The sequence below is a fragment of the Hordeum vulgare genome, chromosome 2H (assembly GCF_904849725.1).
Source record: "Hordeum vulgare subsp. vulgare chromosome 2H, MorexV3_pseudomolecules_assembly, whole genome shotgun sequence".
NCBI lineage: Eukaryota > Viridiplantae > Streptophyta > Magnoliopsida > Poales > Poaceae > Hordeum > Hordeum vulgare.
In genome coordinates, this window is record NC_058519.1 from 577,428,441 (window position 1) to 577,437,896 (window position 9,456).

General features: G+C 45.9%; 30 non-coding genes across 30 annotated transcripts; all 30 read left to right on the forward strand.

Moving 5' to 3' along the window:
* Positions 1 to 81: 81 nt before the first annotated feature.
* LOC123431863 lies at positions 82 to 200 on the forward strand. The gene has a single exon (XR_006623459.1). It is a non-coding gene; the product is annotated as a 5S ribosomal RNA (ribosomal RNA).
* A 191-nt stretch (positions 201 to 391) lies between these two features.
* On the forward strand, positions 392 to 510 carry LOC123436591. Its single transcript, XR_006627808.1, has one exon. It is a non-coding gene; the product is annotated as a 5S ribosomal RNA (ribosomal RNA).
* A 173-nt stretch (positions 511 to 683) lies between these two features.
* LOC123432889 lies at positions 684 to 802 on the forward strand. The gene has a single exon (XR_006624457.1). It is a non-coding gene; the product is annotated as a 5S ribosomal RNA (ribosomal RNA).
* Positions 803 to 986: 184 nt separating this feature from the next.
* LOC123436443 lies at positions 987 to 1,105 on the forward strand. Its single transcript, XR_006627668.1, has one exon. It is a non-coding gene; the product is annotated as a 5S ribosomal RNA (ribosomal RNA).
* Positions 1,106 to 1,287: 182 nt separating this feature from the next.
* Positions 1,288 to 1,406, forward strand: LOC123434629. Its single transcript, XR_006625910.1, has one exon. It is a non-coding gene; the product is annotated as a 5S ribosomal RNA (ribosomal RNA).
* Positions 1,407 to 1,579: 173 nt separating this feature from the next.
* Positions 1,580 to 1,698, forward strand: LOC123435364. The gene has a single exon (XR_006626618.1). It is a non-coding gene; the product is annotated as a 5S ribosomal RNA (ribosomal RNA).
* Positions 1,699 to 1,907: 209 nt separating this feature from the next.
* LOC123438702 lies at positions 1,908 to 2,026 on the forward strand. The gene has a single exon (XR_006629829.1). It is a non-coding gene; the product is annotated as a 5S ribosomal RNA (ribosomal RNA).
* Positions 2,027 to 2,199: 173 nt separating this feature from the next.
* On the forward strand, positions 2,200 to 2,318 carry LOC123438535. Its single transcript, XR_006629671.1, has one exon. It is a non-coding gene; the product is annotated as a 5S ribosomal RNA (ribosomal RNA).
* Positions 2,319 to 2,515: 197 nt separating this feature from the next.
* Positions 2,516 to 2,634, forward strand: LOC123437586. Its single transcript, XR_006628760.1, has one exon. It is a non-coding gene; the product is annotated as a 5S ribosomal RNA (ribosomal RNA).
* Positions 2,635 to 2,846: 212 nt separating this feature from the next.
* LOC123432057 lies at positions 2,847 to 2,965 on the forward strand. Its single transcript, XR_006623658.1, has one exon. It is a non-coding gene; the product is annotated as a 5S ribosomal RNA (ribosomal RNA).
* A 233-nt stretch (positions 2,966 to 3,198) lies between these two features.
* On the forward strand, positions 3,199 to 3,317 carry LOC123431592. The gene has a single exon (XR_006623182.1). It is a non-coding gene; the product is annotated as a 5S ribosomal RNA (ribosomal RNA).
* A 328-nt stretch (positions 3,318 to 3,645) lies between these two features.
* Positions 3,646 to 3,764, forward strand: LOC123435417. The gene has a single exon (XR_006626669.1). It is a non-coding gene; the product is annotated as a 5S ribosomal RNA (ribosomal RNA).
* Positions 3,765 to 3,935: 171 nt separating this feature from the next.
* On the forward strand, positions 3,936 to 4,054 carry LOC123438137. Its single transcript, XR_006629296.1, has one exon. It is a non-coding gene; the product is annotated as a 5S ribosomal RNA (ribosomal RNA).
* Positions 4,055 to 4,254: 200 nt separating this feature from the next.
* Positions 4,255 to 4,372, forward strand: LOC123433166. Its single transcript, XR_006624711.1, has one exon. It is a non-coding gene; the product is annotated as a 5S ribosomal RNA (ribosomal RNA).
* A 194-nt stretch (positions 4,373 to 4,566) lies between these two features.
* On the forward strand, positions 4,567 to 4,685 carry LOC123436592. Its single transcript, XR_006627809.1, has one exon. It is a non-coding gene; the product is annotated as a 5S ribosomal RNA (ribosomal RNA).
* A 173-nt stretch (positions 4,686 to 4,858) lies between these two features.
* Positions 4,859 to 4,977, forward strand: LOC123431624. The gene has a single exon (XR_006623213.1). It is a non-coding gene; the product is annotated as a 5S ribosomal RNA (ribosomal RNA).
* Positions 4,978 to 5,155: 178 nt separating this feature from the next.
* On the forward strand, positions 5,156 to 5,274 carry LOC123434630. Its single transcript, XR_006625911.1, has one exon. It is a non-coding gene; the product is annotated as a 5S ribosomal RNA (ribosomal RNA).
* A 233-nt stretch (positions 5,275 to 5,507) lies between these two features.
* Positions 5,508 to 5,626, forward strand: LOC123436595. Its single transcript, XR_006627811.1, has one exon. It is a non-coding gene; the product is annotated as a 5S ribosomal RNA (ribosomal RNA).
* Positions 5,627 to 5,807: 181 nt separating this feature from the next.
* On the forward strand, positions 5,808 to 5,926 carry LOC123435986. Its single transcript, XR_006627227.1, has one exon. It is a non-coding gene; the product is annotated as a 5S ribosomal RNA (ribosomal RNA).
* A 191-nt stretch (positions 5,927 to 6,117) lies between these two features.
* LOC123435259 lies at positions 6,118 to 6,236 on the forward strand. Its single transcript, XR_006626515.1, has one exon. It is a non-coding gene; the product is annotated as a 5S ribosomal RNA (ribosomal RNA).
* A 173-nt stretch (positions 6,237 to 6,409) lies between these two features.
* Positions 6,410 to 6,528, forward strand: LOC123434911. Its single transcript, XR_006626179.1, has one exon. It is a non-coding gene; the product is annotated as a 5S ribosomal RNA (ribosomal RNA).
* Positions 6,529 to 6,734: 206 nt separating this feature from the next.
* Positions 6,735 to 6,852, forward strand: LOC123432622. Its single transcript, XR_006624196.1, has one exon. It is a non-coding gene; the product is annotated as a 5S ribosomal RNA (ribosomal RNA).
* A 197-nt stretch (positions 6,853 to 7,049) lies between these two features.
* Positions 7,050 to 7,168, forward strand: LOC123436596. Its single transcript, XR_006627812.1, has one exon. It is a non-coding gene; the product is annotated as a 5S ribosomal RNA (ribosomal RNA).
* Positions 7,169 to 7,340: 172 nt separating this feature from the next.
* On the forward strand, positions 7,341 to 7,459 carry LOC123437898. The gene has a single exon (XR_006629062.1). It is a non-coding gene; the product is annotated as a 5S ribosomal RNA (ribosomal RNA).
* A 233-nt stretch (positions 7,460 to 7,692) lies between these two features.
* LOC123434631 lies at positions 7,693 to 7,811 on the forward strand. The gene has a single exon (XR_006625912.1). It is a non-coding gene; the product is annotated as a 5S ribosomal RNA (ribosomal RNA).
* Positions 7,812 to 7,990: 179 nt separating this feature from the next.
* Positions 7,991 to 8,109, forward strand: LOC123436445. The gene has a single exon (XR_006627669.1). It is a non-coding gene; the product is annotated as a 5S ribosomal RNA (ribosomal RNA).
* A 182-nt stretch (positions 8,110 to 8,291) lies between these two features.
* On the forward strand, positions 8,292 to 8,410 carry LOC123434632. Its single transcript, XR_006625913.1, has one exon. It is a non-coding gene; the product is annotated as a 5S ribosomal RNA (ribosomal RNA).
* A 263-nt stretch (positions 8,411 to 8,673) lies between these two features.
* On the forward strand, positions 8,674 to 8,792 carry LOC123438824. Its single transcript, XR_006629944.1, has one exon. It is a non-coding gene; the product is annotated as a 5S ribosomal RNA (ribosomal RNA).
* Positions 8,793 to 8,973: 181 nt separating this feature from the next.
* On the forward strand, positions 8,974 to 9,092 carry LOC123434633. Its single transcript, XR_006625914.1, has one exon. It is a non-coding gene; the product is annotated as a 5S ribosomal RNA (ribosomal RNA).
* A 182-nt stretch (positions 9,093 to 9,274) lies between these two features.
* LOC123434634 lies at positions 9,275 to 9,393 on the forward strand. Its single transcript, XR_006625915.1, has one exon. It is a non-coding gene; the product is annotated as a 5S ribosomal RNA (ribosomal RNA).
* Positions 9,394 to 9,456: the final 63 nt, after the last annotated feature.

Genomic DNA, 9,456 nt, shown 5'->3' on the forward strand with positions numbered 1-9,456 from the left:
CCCAACGACTAGTAGTAGTAGTAGTAGTAGTAGTAGTAGTAGTTGGGGCAAGCATAAGGAACAAATAGATAGTTGCATGTTGGATGCGATCATAACAGCACTAAAGCACCGGAACCCATCAGAACTCCGAAGTTAAGCGTGCTTGGGCGAGAGTAGTACTAGGATGGGTGACCTCCTGGGAAGTCCTCGTGTTGCATTCCCCTTTTTAAATATATTTTTGCGCCACGTGACAAGGATGACGCGGGAGCGTGATCTATATGACCTCATTTTCTTATTTTTGACGATTACTGTGTGACTTTTCCCACCGCGCTTGACACCCAACAATTAGTAGTAGCAGCAGCAGTAGTAGTAGTAGGGGCAAGCATAAGGAACAAATAGATAGTTGCATGTCGGATGCGATCATACCAGCACTAAAGCACCGGATCCCATCAGAACTTCGAAGTTAAGCGTGCTTGGGCGAGAGTAGTACTAGGATGGGTGACCTCCTGGGAAGTCCTCGTGTTGCATTCCCCTTTTTAAATATATTTTTGCGCCACGTGACAAGGATGACGCGGGAGCGTGATCTATATGACCTCATTTTCTTATTTTTGACGATTACTGTGTGACTTTTCCCACCGCGCTTGACACCCAACGACTAGTAGTAGTAGGGGCAAGCATAAGGAACAAATAGATAGTTGCATGTCGGATCCGATCATACCAGCACTAAAGCACCGGATCCCATCAGAACTCGGAAGTTAAGCGTGCTTGGGCGAGAGTAGTACTAGGATGGGTCACCTCCTGGGAAGTCCTCGTGTTGCATTCCCCTTTTTAAATATATTTTTGCGCCACGTGACAAGGACGACGCGGGACCGTGATCTATATGACCTCATTTTCTTATTTTTGACGATTACTGTGTGACTTTTCCCACCGCGCTTGACACCCAACGACTAGTAGTAGTAGTAGTAGTAGTAGGGCAAGCATAAGGAACAAATAGATAGTTGCATGTTGGATGCGATCATACCAGCACTAAAGCATCGGATCCCATCAGAACTCCGAAGTTAAGCGTGCTTGGGCGAGAGTAGTACTAGGATGGGTGACCTCCTGGGAAGTCCTCGTGTTGCATTCCCCTTTTTAAATATATTTTTGCGCCACGTGACAAGGATGACGCGGGAGCGTGATCTATATGACCTCATTTTCTTATTTTTGACGATTACTGTGTGACTTTTCCCACCGCGCTTGACACCCAACGACTAGTAGTAGTAGTAGTAGTAGGGGCACGCATAAGGAACAAATAGATAGTTGCATGTCGGATGCGATCATACCAGCACTAAAGCACCGGATCCCATCAGAACTCCGAAGTTAAGCGTGCTTGGGCGAGAGTAGTACTAGGATGGGTGACCTCCTGGGAAGTCCTCGTGTTGCATTCCCCTTTTTAAATATATTTTTGCGCCACGTGACAAGGATGACGCGGGACCGTGATCTATATGACCTCATTTTCTTATTTTTGACGATTACTGTGTGACTTTTCCCACCGCGCTTGACACCCAACGACTAGTAGTAGTAGGGGCAAGCATAAGGAACAAATAGATAGTTGCATGTCGGATGCGATCATACCAGCACTAAAGCACCGGATCCCATCAGAACTCCGAAGTTAAGCGTGCTTGGGCGAGAGTAGTACTAGGATGGGTAACCTCCTGGGAAGTCCTCGTGTTGCATTCCCCTTTTTAAATATATTTTTGCGCCACGTGACAAGGATGACGCGGGAGCGTGATCTATATGACCTCATTTTCTTATTTTTGACGATTACTGTGTGACTTTTCCCACCGCGCTTGACACCCAACGACTAGTAGTAGTAGTAGTAGTAGTAGTAGTAGTAGTAGTAGTAGTAGTTGGGGCAAGCATAAGGAACAAATAGATAGTTGCATGTCGGATGCGATCATAACAGCACTAAAGCACCGGATCCCATCAGAACTCCGAAGTTAAGCGTGCTTGGGCGAGAGTAGTACTAGGTTGGGTGACCTCCTGGGAAGTCCTCGTGTTGCATTCCCCTTTTTAAATATATTTTTGCGCCACGTGACAAGGATGACGCGGGAGCGTGATCTATATGACCTCATTTTCTTATTTTTGACGATTACTGTGTGACTTTTCCCACCGCGCTTGACACCCAACGACTAGTAGTAGTAGGGGCAAGCATAAGGAACAAATAGATAGTTGCATGTCGGATGCGATCATACCAGCACTAAAGCATCGGATCCCATCAGAACTTCGAAGTTAAGCGTGCTTGGGCGAGAGTAGTACTAGGATGGGTGACCTCCTGGGAAGTCCTCGTGTTGCATTCCCCTTTTTAAATATATTTTTGCGCCACGTGACAAGGATGACGCGGGAGCGTGATCTATATGACCTCATTTTCTTATTTTTGACGATTACTGTGTGACTTTTCCCACCGCGCTTGACACCCAACGACTAGTAGTAGTAGTAGTAGTAGTAGTAGTAGTAGTAGGGGCAAGCATAAGGAACAAATAGATAGTTGCATGTCGGATGCGATCATACCAGCACTAAAGCACCGGATCCCATCAGAACTCCGAAGTTATGCGTGCTTGGGCGAGAGTAGTACTAGGATGGGTGACCTCCTGGGAAGTCCTCGTGTTGCATTCCCCTTTTTAAATATATTTTTGCGCCACGTGACAAGGATGACGCGGGACCGTGATCTATATGACCTCATTTTCTTATTTTTGACGATTACTGTGTGACTTTTCCCACCGCGCTTGACACCCAACGACTAGTAGTAGTAGTAGTAGTAGTGGTAGTAGTAGTAGTAGTAGTAGTAGTAGGGGCAAGCATAAGGAACAAATAGATAGTTGCATGTCGGATGCGATCATACCAGCACTAAAGCACCGGATCCCATCAGAACTCCGAAGTTAAGCGTGCTTGGGCGAGAGTGGTACTAGGATGGGTGACCTCCTCGGAAGTCCTCGTGGTGCATTCCCCTTTTTAAATATATTTTTGCGCCACGTGACAAGGATGACGCGGGACCGTGATCTATATGACCTCATTTTCTTATTTTTGACGATTACTGTGTGACTTTTCCCACCGCGCTTGACACCCAACGACTAGTAGTAGTAATAGTAGTAGTAGTAGTAGTAGTAGTAGTAGTAGTAGTAGTAGTAGTAGTAGTAGTAGTAGGGGCAAGCAGAAGGAACAAATAGATAGTTGCATGTCGGATGCGATCATACCAGCACTAAAGCACCGGATCCCATCAAAACTCTGAAGTTAAGCGTGCTTGGGCGAGAGTAGTACTAGGATGGGTGACCTCCTGGGAAGTCCTCGTGTTGCATTCCCCTTTTTAAATATATTTTTGCGCCACGTGACAGCGATGACGCGGGAGCGTGATCTATATGACCTCATTTTCTTATTTTTGACGATTACTGTGTGACTTTCCCACCGCGCTTGACACCCAACGACTAGTAGTAGTAGTAGTAGTAGTAGTAGTAGTAGTAGTAGTAGTAGTAGTAGTAGTAGTAGTAGTAGTAGTAGTAGTAGTAGTAGTAGTAGTAGTAGTAGTAGTAGTAGTAGTAGTAGTAGTAGTAGTAGTAGTAGTAGTAGTAGTAGTAATAGTAGTAGTAGTAGTAGGGGCAAGCATAAGGAACAAATAGATAGTTGCATGTCGGATGCGATCATACCAGCACTAAAGCACCGGATCCCATCAGAACTCCGAAGTTAAGCGTGCTTGGGCGAGAGTAGTACTAGGATGGGTGACCTCCTGGGAAGTCCTCGTGTTGCATTTCCCTTTTTAAATATATTTTTGCGCCACGTGACAAGGATGACGCGGGAGCGTGATCTATAACCTCATTTTCTTATTTTTGACGATTACTGTGTGACTTTTCCCACCGCGCTTAACACCCAACGACTAGTAGTAGTAGGGGCAAGCATAAGGAACAAATAGATAGTTGCATGTCGGATGCGATCATACCAGCACTAAAGCACCGGATCCCATCAGAACTCCGAAGTTAAGCGTGCTTGGGCGAGAGTAGTACTAGGATTGGTGACCTCCTGGGAAGTCCTCGTGTTGCATTCCCCTTTTTAAATATATTTTTGCGCCACGTGACAAGGATGACGCGGGAGCGTGATCTATATGACCTCATTTTCTTATTTTTGACGATTACTGTGTGACTTTTCCCACCGCGCTTGACACCCAACGACTAGTAGTAGTAGTAGTAGTAGTAGTAGTAGTAGTAGTTGGGGAAAGCATAAGGAACAAATAGATAGTTGCATGTCGGATGCGATCATAACAGCACTAAAGCACCGGATCCCATCAGAACTCCGAAGTTAAGCGTGCTTGGGGAGAGTAGTACTAGGATGGGTGACCTCCTGGGAAGTCCTCGTGTTGCATTCCCCTTTTTAAATATATTTTTGCGCCACGTGACAAGGATGACGCGGGAGCGTGATCTATATGACCTCATTTTCTTATTTTTGACGATTACTGTGTGACTTTTCCCACCGCGCTTGACACCCAACAATTAGTAGTAGTAGCAGCAGTAGTAGTAGTAGTAGGGGCAAGCATAAGGAACAAATAGATAGTTGCATGTCGGATGCGATCATACCAGCACTAAAGCACCGGATCCCATCAGAACTTCGAAGTTAAGCGTGCTTGGGCGAGAGTAGTACTAGGATGGGTGACCTCCTGGGAAGTCCTCGTGTTGCATTCCCCTTTTTAAATATATTTTTGCGCCACGTGACAAGGATGACGCGGGAGCGTGATCTATATGACCTCATTTTCTTATTTTTGACGATTACTGTGTGACTTTTCCCACCGCGCTTGACACCCAACGACTAGTAGTAGTAGGGGCAAGCATAAGGAACAAATAGATAGTTGCATGTCGGATGCGATCATACCAGCACTAAAGCACCGGATCCCATCAGAACTCGGAAGTTAAGCGTGCTTGGGCGAGAGTAGTACTAGGATGGGTCACCTCCTGGGAAGTCCTCGTGTTGCATTCCCCTTTTTAAATATATTTTTGCGCCACGTGACAAGGACGACGCGGGACCGTGATCTATATGACCTCATTTTCTTATTTTTGACGATTACTGTGTGACTTTTCCCACCGCGCTTGACACCCAACGACTAGTAGTAGTAGTAGTAGGGCAAGCATAAGGAACAAATAGATAGTTGCATGTCGGATGCGATCATACCAGCACTAAAGCACCGGATCCCATCAGAACTCCGAAGTTAAGCGTGCTTGGGCGAGAGTAGTACTAGGATGGGTGACCTCCTGGGAAGTCCTCGTGTTGCATTCCCCTTTTTAAATATATTTTTGCGCCACGTGACAAGGATGACGCATCAACGTGATCTATATGACCTCATTTTCTTATTTTTGACGATTACTGTGTGACTTTTCCCACCGCGCTTGACACCCAACGACTAGTAGTAGTAGTAGTAGTAGTAGTAGTAGTAGTAGTAGTAGTAGTAGTAGTAGTAGTAGTAGTAGTAGTAGGGGCAAGCATAAGGAACAAATAGATAGTTGCATTTTGGATGCGATCATACCAGCACTAAAGCACCGGATCCCATCAGAACTTCGAAGTTAAGCGTGCTTGGGCGAGAGTAGTACTAGGATGGGTGACCTCCTGGGAAGTCCTCGTGTTGCATTCCCCTTTTTAAATATATTTTTGCGCCACGTGACAAGGATGACGCGGGACCGTGATCTATATGACCTCATTTTCTTATTGTTGACGATTACTGTGTGACTTTTCCCACCGCGCTTGACACCCAACGACTAGTAGTAGTAGTAGTAGTAGGGCAAGCATAAGGAACAAATAGATAGTTGCATGTCGGATGCGATCATACCAGCACTAAAGCACCGGATCCCATCAGAACTCCGAAGTTAAGCGTGCTTGGGCGAGAGTAGTACTAGGATGGATGACCTCCTGGGAAGTCCTCGTGTTGCATTCCCCTTTTTAAATATATTTTTGCGCCACGTGACAAGGATGACGCGGGAGCGTGATCTATATGACCTCATTTTCTTATTTTTGACGATTACTGTGTGACTTTTCCCACCGCGCTTGACACCCAACGACTAGTAGTAGTAGTAGTAGTAGTAGTAGTAGGGGCAAGCATAAGGAACAAATAGATAGTTGCATGTCGGATGCGATCATACCAGCACTAAAGCACCGGATCCCATCAGAACTCCGAAGTTAAGCGTGCTTGGGCGAGAGTAGTACTAGGATGGGTGACCTCCTGGGAAGTCCTTGTGTTGCATTCCCCTTTTTAAATATATTTTTGCGCCACGTGACAAGGATGACGCGGGAGCGTGATCTATATGACCTCATTTTCTTATTTTTGACGATTACTGTGTGACTTTTCCCACCGCGCTTGACACCCAACGACTAGTATTAGTAGGGGCAAGCATAAGGAACAAATAGATAGTTGCATGTCGGATGCGATCATACCAGCACTAAAGCACCGGATCCCATCAGAACTCCGAAGTTAAGCGTGCTTGGGCGAGAGTAGTACTAGGATGGGTGACCTCCTGGGAAATCCTCGTGTTGCATTCCCCTTTTTAAATATATTTTTGCGCCACGTGACAAGGATGACGCGGGAGCGTGATCTATATGACCTCATTTTCTTATTTTTGACGATTACTGTGTGACTTTTCCCACCGCGCTTGACACCCAACGACTAGTAGTAGTAGTAGTATTAGTAGTAGTAGTAGTAGTAGTAGTTGGGCCAAGCATAAGGAACAAATAGATAGTTGCATGTCGGATGCGATCATAACAGCACTAAAGCACCGGATCCCATCAGAACTCCGAAGTTAAGCGTGCTTGGGCGAGAGTAGTACTAGGATGGGTGACCTCCTGGAAGTCCTCGTGTTGCATTCCCCTTTTTAAATATATTTTTGCGCCACGTGACAAGGATGACGCGGGAGCGTGATCTATATGACCTCATTTTCTTATTTTTGACGATTACTGTGTGACTTTTCCCACCGCGCTTGACACCCAACAATTAGTAGTAGTAGCAGCAGCAGTAGTAGTAGTAGTAGGGGCAAGCATAAGGAACAAATAGATAGTTGCATGTCGGATGCGATCATACCAGCACTAAAGCACCGGATCCCATCAGAACTTCGAAGTTAAGCGTGCTTGGGCGAGAGTAGTACTAGGATGGGTGACCTCCTGGGAAGTCCTCGTGTTGCATTCCCCTTTTTAAATATTTTTTTGCGCCACGTGACAAGGATGACGCGGGAGCGTGATCTATATGACCTCATTTTCTTATTTTTGACGATTACTGTGTGACTTTTCCCACCGCGCTTGACACCCAACGACTACTGTAGTAGGGGCAAGCATAAGGAACAAATAGATAGTTGCATGTCGGATGCGATCATAACAGCACTAAAGCACCGGATCCCATCAGAACTCCGAAGTTAAGCGTGCTTGGGCGAGAGTAGTACTAGGATGGGTGACCTCCTGGGAAGTCCTCGTGTTGCATTCCCCTTTTTAAATATATTTTTGCGCCACGTGACAAGGATGACGCGGGAGCGTGATCTATATGACCTCATTTTCTTATTTTTGACGATTACTGTGTGACTTTTCCCACCGCGCTTGACACCCAACGACTAGTAGTAGTAGTAGTAGTAGTAGTAGTAGTAGTAGTAGTAGTAGTAGTAGTAGTAGTAGTAGTAGTAGTTGGGGCAAGCATAAGGAACAAATAGATAGTTGCATGTCGGATGCGATCATACCAGCACTAAAGCACCGGATCCCATCAGAACTCCGAAGTTAAGCGTGCTTGGGCGAGAGTAGTACTAGGATGGGTGACCTCCTGGGAAGTCCTCGTGTTGCATTCCCCTTTTTAAATATATTTTTGCGCCACGTGACAAGGATGACGCGGGACCGTGATCTATATGACCTCATTTTCTTATTTTTGACGATTACTGTGTGACTTTTCCCACCGCGCTTGACACCCAACGACTAGTAGTAGTAGTAGTAGGGGCAAGCATAAGGAACAAATAGATAGTTGCATGTCGGATGCGATCATACCAGCACTAAAGCATCGGATCCCATCAGAACTCCGAAGTTAAGCGTGCTTGGGCGAGAGTAGTACTAGGATGGGTGACCTCCTGGGAAGTCCTCGTGTTGCATTCCCCTTTTTAAATATATTTTTGCGCCACGTGACAAGGATGACGCGGGACCGTGATCTATATGACCTCATTTTCTTATTTTTGACGATTAGTGTGTGACTTTTCCCATCGCGCTTGACACCCAACGACTAGTAGTAGTAGTAGTAGTAGGGGCAAGCATAAGGAACAAATAGATAGTTGCATGTCGGATGCGATCATACCAGCACTAAAGCACCGGATCCCATCAGAACTCCGAAGTTAAGCGTGCTTGGGCGAGAGTAGTACTAGGATGGGTGACCTCCTGGGAAGTCCTCGTGTTGCATTCCCCTTTTTAAATATATTTTTGCGCCACGTGACAAGGATGACGCGTGAACGTGATCTATATGACCTCATTTTCTTATTTTTGACGATTACTGTGTGACTTTTCCCACCGCGCTTGACACCCAACGACTAGTAGTAGTAGTAGTAGTAGTAGTAGTAGTAGTAGTAGTAGTAGTAGTAGTAGTAGTAGTAGTAGTAGTAGTAGTAGTAGTAGTAGTAGTAGTAGTAGTAGGGGCAAGCATAAGGAACAAATAGATAGTTGCATGTTGGATGCGATCATACCAGCACTAAAGCACCGGATCCTATCAGAACTTCGAAGTTAAGCGTGCTTGGGCGAGAGTAGTACTAGGATGGGTGACCTCCTGGGAAGTCCTCGTGTTGCATTCCCCTTTTTAAATATATTTTTGCGCCACGTGACAAGGATGACGCGGGACCGTGATCTATATGACCTCATTTTCTTATTTTTGACGATTACTGTGTGACTTTTCCCACCGCGCTTGACACCCAACGACTAGTAGTAGTAGTAGTAGTAGGGCAAGCATAAGGAACAAATAGATAGTTGCATGTCGGATGCGATCATACCAGCACTAAAGCACCGGATCCCATCAGAACTCCGAAGTTAAGCGTGCTTGGGCGAGAGTAGTACTAGGATGGGTGACCTCCTGGGAAGTCCTCGTGTTGCATTCCCCTTTTTAAATATATTTTTGCGCCACGTGACAAGGATGACGCGGGAGCGTGATCTATATGACCTCATTTTCTTATTTTTGACGATTACTGTGTGACTTTTCCCACCGCGCTTGACACCCAACGACTAGTAGTAGTAGTAGTAGTAGGGGCAAGCATAAGGAACAAATAGATAGTTGCATGTCGGATGCGATCATACCAGCACTAAAGCACCGGATCCCATCAGAACTCCGAAGTTAAGCGTGCTTGGGCGAGAGTAGTACTAGGATGGGTGACCTCCTGGGAAGTCCTCGTGTTGCATTCCCCTTTTTAAATATATTTTTGCGCCACGTGACAAGGATGACGCGGGAGCGTGATCTATATGACC